This window comes from Carassius gibelio, chromosome B16 (assembly GCF_023724105.1).
Source record: "Carassius gibelio isolate Cgi1373 ecotype wild population from Czech Republic chromosome B16, carGib1.2-hapl.c, whole genome shotgun sequence".
Classification (NCBI taxonomy): domain Eukaryota; kingdom Metazoa; phylum Chordata; class Actinopteri; order Cypriniformes; family Cyprinidae; genus Carassius; species Carassius gibelio.
Window position 1 is genome coordinate 4,223,723 of NC_068411.1, and position 7,157 is coordinate 4,230,879.

At 45.3% G+C, this 7,157-nt stretch overlaps 1 pseudogene; it reads right to left on the reverse strand.

The window, feature by feature from the left end:
* Nucleotides 1-1,762: 1,762 nt before the first annotated feature.
* Nucleotides 1,763-6,742, reverse strand: LOC127974288 (uncharacterized; annotated as a pseudogene).
* Nucleotides 6,743-7,157: the final 415 nt, after the last annotated feature.

Consider the following 7,157-nt stretch of genomic DNA (forward strand, 5'->3'; position numbering starts at 1 on the left):
TTGAATTCTGCTGGTGAATTGGCATACCCGAAGAGGCACCAGGTGAAGGTGTATTGTCTGTTCCCAAAGGTGAATGCCAGTATGTGTTGGTCCTCTGGATGCACAGGCATTGTTCAGAATCCTGAAGCGATGTCCAGAGTTGAAAGAATTGTTGCACCTTTGATTTTTGGAATTTCTTGGTCCACCTGTTTCATGGGTCATCGTGATTGCTTTCTTCTGGCAGTAAGTGGGCTGGTACGGGGCCTATGACAGGTACAGAGAGCTCAAAGTCATGGAATGTTTGGCTGATGAGCCATTCCAGGTGATGTAACTGTCGTTGGCAGTACAGTTGTTGAACAGTACGTATTGTGACCTACTGTTCATTGGTTGTGGCACATACTTCTGGTATGGTTTGCCCAGATTGGAGATTCTTGAGGTTGACTGAAGTGCTTATTTGGAGAGACAAGGGAGCCCATATAGCTTAGTTTAAAGTGTCCACGTAGGCATTGATTCTGACCATAATGTCTGCTCCGATGTAGATATCGTGTGGCAGGTCGGGGACAACGAGGAAGTAGTGACTTAGTTATGCTTGGTGGCATGTGGCAGTTCAGGTTTGTCTTTCTTTAAGGCTGTGAAGAGCTTCAGTCTGATGGCTGAGTTTTCAGATGTAGTACAGATTCAGGTACTGTCATGCCTTGAATGTCTATAGCTGTCATCAGTTGAAAGCCATTTGAGCCTGGTACTGTGGTTTTGAATGCGCACAGAAGAGTTTGAATGCGCACAGAAGAGCAAGTTTGAGACTTGCTTTGGTCTTGGGCTTGAGTTTTCACTCAGTGAGCTGGAACCATTGTCTGTGACTTGACACTGCAATTCTGTGGAGCACTGTGAGTGAAAGGGAAGGGGCTCCCGAACTTGGGCCCATATATTTAGGTGCTTAAAGTCTATTAAGGGCTCAAAGTGATCCAGCAGGCCTTTGCCGATGAGAAGGGGGTATGTGTCCAACGGCGAGATGTACACAGGGTGTATAAGGCTCATTGGTCCGATGGTCAGGTGAATTGGGGCCACCTGCTCCAACTGCAGTCCCGTGTGGGAATAGGCTTGAACATTGAGTGCACACTTTTGAAGTCTGAGGGTTCCACTGGTTCTTTCTTGAATTTCTTCTAAGAGCTGAGTGGACATTAGGGTGATGTAGGCTCCCGTGTCTACTAGGGCCTCTAGTTTCACATGGTGTTCTAGAGTGATGGAGAGATAGAACTTGCTTGCCACACCTTTCTCGATGAGGTCACCCAGAAGTTGAGGAACTGGAGTTTGGGTTGAGAGTGTTGAGGTTTGTTTGCTGTTTCTCGCAGGGGTGACAACCAAGATGTCACTTTTCTGGTACTTGAGTGGTTCCATCCTCTGGTTGTTGGAGGTTTCCATGGTATGAGTTGAGATGTGTCGGATCAGGTTCTGAATCTGTTGCTAGGCATTCAGGTTCAGTCTCTTGTTTCCTTGACAATGGTGTTATGGCAGCGTTACTTGTCGTGTTTTGAGGGTGGTGAGTGTGAGAGAGGTGGTTATTGCTCTGGCTGATGTGTACCAGGTGGTCGCTGTTCCCTTGCTTCACCTCTAGTCATGCTGAATCTGACTTGTCTTTCTTTTCCCATTTCCTGTCCACTTCATTGCGTTTGAAGAATTCTTTCATGAACATCTGCATCATTTCTTGTAAACTGATACCTGGTGCAGTCTGTTGTTCTTGTGTGGACTCAGTGTGGGGTTGGTCTGACTGATGCCTGGGTGGATTTTACAACACAGCGGTTTTCGTGTGGCCATGACTGGTCCCATGATTTCTCCCAGTGATGTCCAGACACGTGTATCGGGTCTTGTTGCTTGTGCAGTGATTTTTTGGTTGTTTGGGTCTGACATTGACATGAGAGTCCCGTTCTTTTCTGAAGGAGTATTGTCTTTGTTCTTTAGGTGGCAGCTTGGTGCTTTCGTGATGCTGGGTGCCCTCTAGGGCTAATCCTTGATGTTGAGTATTGAAATCACAAACTGCTGGTGGCTTGGTTCCCTTTTCTGAGGCAATCTTTTGTTTGCCATAGGCTTTGTGGGCCAAATCCCTCAACTGTTGTGTAGTCATTGCGCAAGGGCAGGTCATGACACTTAGGTGGTGGCTTACTCCAAGGTGGAGGTTTCTCAGGAAGAGTCCTCCTCCATGTCAGGTTCATTGTGTGCACCAAAGTACACTCGTCTGAGTCTGTTGAGGCTTGGGGTGTCTCATGCCTGCCTCTTTTGGTTTCAAGGGTGGCCACCAGTCCTTGGTCTGCCTCTGGGTCTGTAAATTATTTAATTAGGGCTTCCCGGAGGAGGTGGAAGTCTGACTCTGGTGTGTGTAGGCTGTCTATCCAAAAAACTTCACACCTCAAGACTGGATGTTGTTTGAAGCAAATAGAGTCTGTCTCTGTCTGTCAAGTTGGATCTCATTTCCAAGTGGAAGTCGATATCTTGCAGGTAGGCCTGGACATCTTGACTTTCTGACACAATTGGGGTGAATTTGTTGATGTTTATGGCCAGTTTGTCAAGTTCTTTGAGTTCCAGGCCATGTGCAGCTTCATAGTCAGTTCGGAGAGGCCACCTTCTCTTGTCAGCAGGGTAGCGCTCCTCCATGACAGCTGAATAGGGCTTTGGTGGTGATTCATCACTTTATCTTTGATGTGGCAATCCCAGGATAGGGGATGCAGCTCTGCTGAGCAGGGTTGAGACCAGAGGATGCCTTGTCCTGGTTGGCTCATAATCATGCTTGAGTTCCTCTCTGATTGAGTCAGATTTTTATTTTACATAGTTGAGCTGTTGAGTCGAGCTGCTAATCAGATTTTGTGACCTTGCAAGATGGTTTTCAAGGGCCTATATTCGGCTGTTCTTGTCTCTGAAGTCAGCCTTGGCTTTTTCCAGTAGCTGCTCTGCATACTTTAACTTGTTGGCCAGATCATCTTGGGCAGCCTTAGCTTGTTTTAATTCTCGGCTGGTGGTTGTCAATGTTTCTTGAAGACTTTCAATTACCTCTTTGGCGCCTGGCTCCACCTCATCGGACCCTTCCTGTTGGTCCCATGCTTCCAGTTCTAACTGGTTTATGCGTAGTTTTGCACGAGTCAGCTCCTCCTGGAGGTGAGCTTCTTGCTCACCGCTCAGTTTGAGTGAGGCTATCAGCGTGTGACTCAGGAAGCCAGTGATCTTTGCAATCGCTTTGTGGTTGTAGCTGCGGGTTAGATCCTGTGTCATGACGTCAGAGATGTTGACATTCAGATGTTCTTGCGTGTGCTTTTGTAGGTTGTCGGCAGCTTTGCGCACAAGGCTGCATCTCACAACACTTAACCTGTACTCTTAGTGGTCGTTCACATATCGCGTCTTTTGCACGCTCAAGTTTGTTATTTCCAATGTAGACTCGCGGTATGCGCGCTCGTCAGATTCAGAATCAGAATTGTAATGATATTCAGTAACATGTAATATATCCAGGTAGACACAAGGTGGTGCTGGAGGATAACTTACTGTGTACTTAAAGAGAGGAACTGGGACTTTTATGGAATCACGGTGACAGGATGTTTTAAGAGGAATAAAATAAATGAATAGCAGAAGCTAGCTGTTCATTACAACAATGTGTCATCATTGAAAAATAAAATGAACATTACATGGTACCAGGAGTGGTTATTGAAGTTACGCTGAGGACAATTGTGAAACACAACATGGAGTCACTGAGGCCACCGGAGGGTTTGAAGCTCACGGGTAATGTTGACTGCAATTGGCAGACTTTTAAACAGCAATTTGAGCTGTACATTTCGGCGATTTGGTTGGAGGATAAATCAGACGAACTGAAGATAGCATTACTGCTAACCATAGCAGGTCCAAATGCGATTGAAATGTTTAATACGTTTGATCAACCTGACGATGACAAGAAACTGGAGGAAGTGATAAAGAAATTTGATGCTCATTGTTCTCCGAAGAAAAACAAAACTTATGAGAGGTATGTGTTTCGTTCACGTACACAGCTTTATTGCCAGGTATGTTCACACATACGAGGAATTTGTTTTCGTGACAGAAGCTCTGCAGTGCAACATAACAACAACAGAAAAAAAACACAATAAGGAATAAAAAATACAAAAAAATACAAATAGGTGGGTAAGGAATGACAATATACAAATTGACAATGTATGGCAGGTATAATAAAATGAGCATTTATGTATGTACATGTATATTATGTGCAAAAAATGTAAGTGTACGTTAAGTATGTGTGTTAGATAAATAAGTGTAGTGTATATAAATATAAAGTGTAGTGTGTTCCACAGTTATTATCAGCTGTTCATAAGATGGATTGCCTAAGGGAAGAAACTGTTCCTGTGTCTGGTCATTCTGGTGTTCAGAGCTCTGTAGCGTCGACCAGATGGCAACAGTTCAAAGAGGGAGTGTGCTGGATGTGAGGGGGCCAAAGTGATTTTGCCAGCCCTTTTGCTCACTCTGGACTCACTCTCAGTTCTTGAATAGAAGGGAGGGTTGTACCGATGATTCGCTCAGCAGGCCGGACTATCCTCTGTAGCCTTCTGCGGTCCGATTTAGAAGCTGAGCTGAACCAGACAGTTACTAAAGTGCAGAGGATGGATTCGATGATGGTGGAGTAGAACTGTTTCAGCAGCTCCTGTGGCAGGTTAAACTTCCTCAGCTGGCAAAGGAAGTACAACCTCTGCTGGGCCTTTTTCACAATGGAGTCAATATGAATGTCCCACTTCAGGTCCTGAGAGATAGTGGTGCCCAGGAACCTGAATGACTCCACTGCAATCACAGTGCTGTTCATGATGGTGAGTGGGGGAAGTGCAGGGGGGTTTCTCCTGAAGTCCACAATCATCTCCACTGTTTTGAGTGTGTTAAGCTCCAGGTTGTTAAGAGTGCACCAGACAGCCAGCTCTTTAACCTCCTGTCTGTAAGCAGACTCGTCACTGTCCTGATTGAGGCAGATGAGTGTGGTGTCATCTGCAAACTTCAGGAGCTGGACAGAAGGGTCCTTAGATGTGCAATCATTAGTGTACATGGAGAAGAGCAGTGGGGAGAGAACACAGCCCTGGGGAGCTCCGGTGCTGATTGTATTGGTGCTGGATGTGTATTTTCCCAGCCTCACTAGCTGCTGCCTGTCTGTCAGGAAGCTGTTGATCCACTGACAGACGGGGGTGGGCACGGAGAGCTGAGTAATTTAGGCGGGAGGAGGTTTGGAATGATCGTGTTACTGAAGAGGATCTAGCAAGGGTCCAGTGTTGTCTTTTAGGTGGGCAAGCACCAGTTTTTCAAATGACTTCATGACTACAAACATTAGAGCCACAGGCCTGTAGTCATTTAGTCCTGAAATTTTGGATTTCTTTGAGATGGGGATGATGGTGGATCGTTTGAAGCATGAAGGGACTTCGCACAGTTCCAGCGATCTGTTGAAGATCTGTGTGAAGATGGGGGCCAGCTGGTCAGCACGGGATTTCAGACAGGCTGGTGTAACACAATCTGGACCTGGTGCTTTTTTCCTTTTCTGCTTCCGGAAGACCTGGCGCACCACATCCTCTCTTATCTGAATTGCAGGTGTGGGGGAGAGGGTGGATACAGGAGGTGTGAATGGTGAGAGTGTTTTATTGGAGAGGTGTTCAGGGCGGGTTGCAGGAGTTGTGAATTGTGTGAACGGTTGATTGGAGAGGTGTTCAGGATGGGTAGTAGGAGTTGTGAATGGTGTGAACGGTTGTGTGGGGAGGTGTTCAGGACAGGTGATGGGTGTTCTTTCAAACCTGCAGTAAAACTCGTTCAGATCGTCTGCCAGTCGTTGGTTCTCCACAGTGCTGGGGGGTGGTGTCTTGTAATTGGTGATCTCCTTTAGACTTTTCCACACTTATGCGGAGTCGTTCGAAGTGAACTGAGTGCTTATTTTTTTCAGAATAATTCCTCTTTGCCACTTTGATCTCCTTTTCCAGTGTGTATTTAGCCTGTTTATACAGGACATTGTCCCCCTTCACGTAAGCATCTTCTTTGGCCTGACGGAGCTGTCTGAGTTTTGCAGTGAACCACGGTTGGTCATTGTTGTAATTTAGTTGAGTCCTGGTAGGAATGCATATATCCTCACAGAAACTGATATATGATGTTACAGTCTCTGTGAGTTCATCCAGATCGGTGGCAGCAGCTTCAAAAATACTCCAGTCAGTGAGGTCAAAATGAGGCTCTGCTTCATTAGTCCATCTTTTTACAGTCCTTAATACAGGTTTAGCTGATTTTAGTTTCTGCCTGTAGGTCGGTATAAGATGGACCAGAAGGTGATCAGAATGTCCCAAAGCTTCTCGTGAAACAGAGTGAAATGCATCCTTTACTGTTGGGTAACAATGATCCAATATATTACTTGTGGGACATGGAATGTGCTGTCTGTATTTTGGAAGTTCACAGGAGAGATTGGCTTTATTAAAGTCCCCAAGAATGATTAAAATGGAGTCCGGGTGTTGTTGTTCTGTCTCTGTGATCTGCTCAGCGAGTTTCTGTAAAGCTGAGTTCATGTGCGCTTGCGGAGGAATGTAAACACTCACCAGAATGAACAAATGAAACTCCCACGGCGAACAGAATGGCTTGCAGTTAATGAAGAGTGTTTCGAGATTTGAGCAGTACATCATCTTTAACACAGTTACATCTGTACACCACCGTTCATTGATGTAAGGCGCGATATGTGAATGGCCCCTAAGTCTTCCCAGTGGGTGATGGGATTATCAGTGTGTGACATGTTGGCACAAGGTAGGGAAACCTGGAAAAGACACTGGCACATATCTGTGAAAGTGTGTGTGAGCTAAATATTTGATAGGTAGTTAAGTGTGATTTGTTGGAACTGTGGGCCTCCGTTGACGAGTACTGCTACTCGTTGTCCCTGTGGGAGAAAATAGTGCATACAGCTTGGAGGATACAGCTAAGAAGAGAGAGAGTGAACAAAGACCAGACAAAACAAGGTGATACTCAAAAATAGCAGATAGCAATCAGAGCTGTGAAACAAAGAACTACAAATAAAATAATAGTAATATTCTCAAGGAAGGGAAGATTTTTTTTTGTTGTAAATAATTCAATAGAGATATTTCAATGAAGATCAAATTGAAAGGTACCTGGTATCTCTGTGTATTATTGATGTTATAACTTCTTCCTGGTAG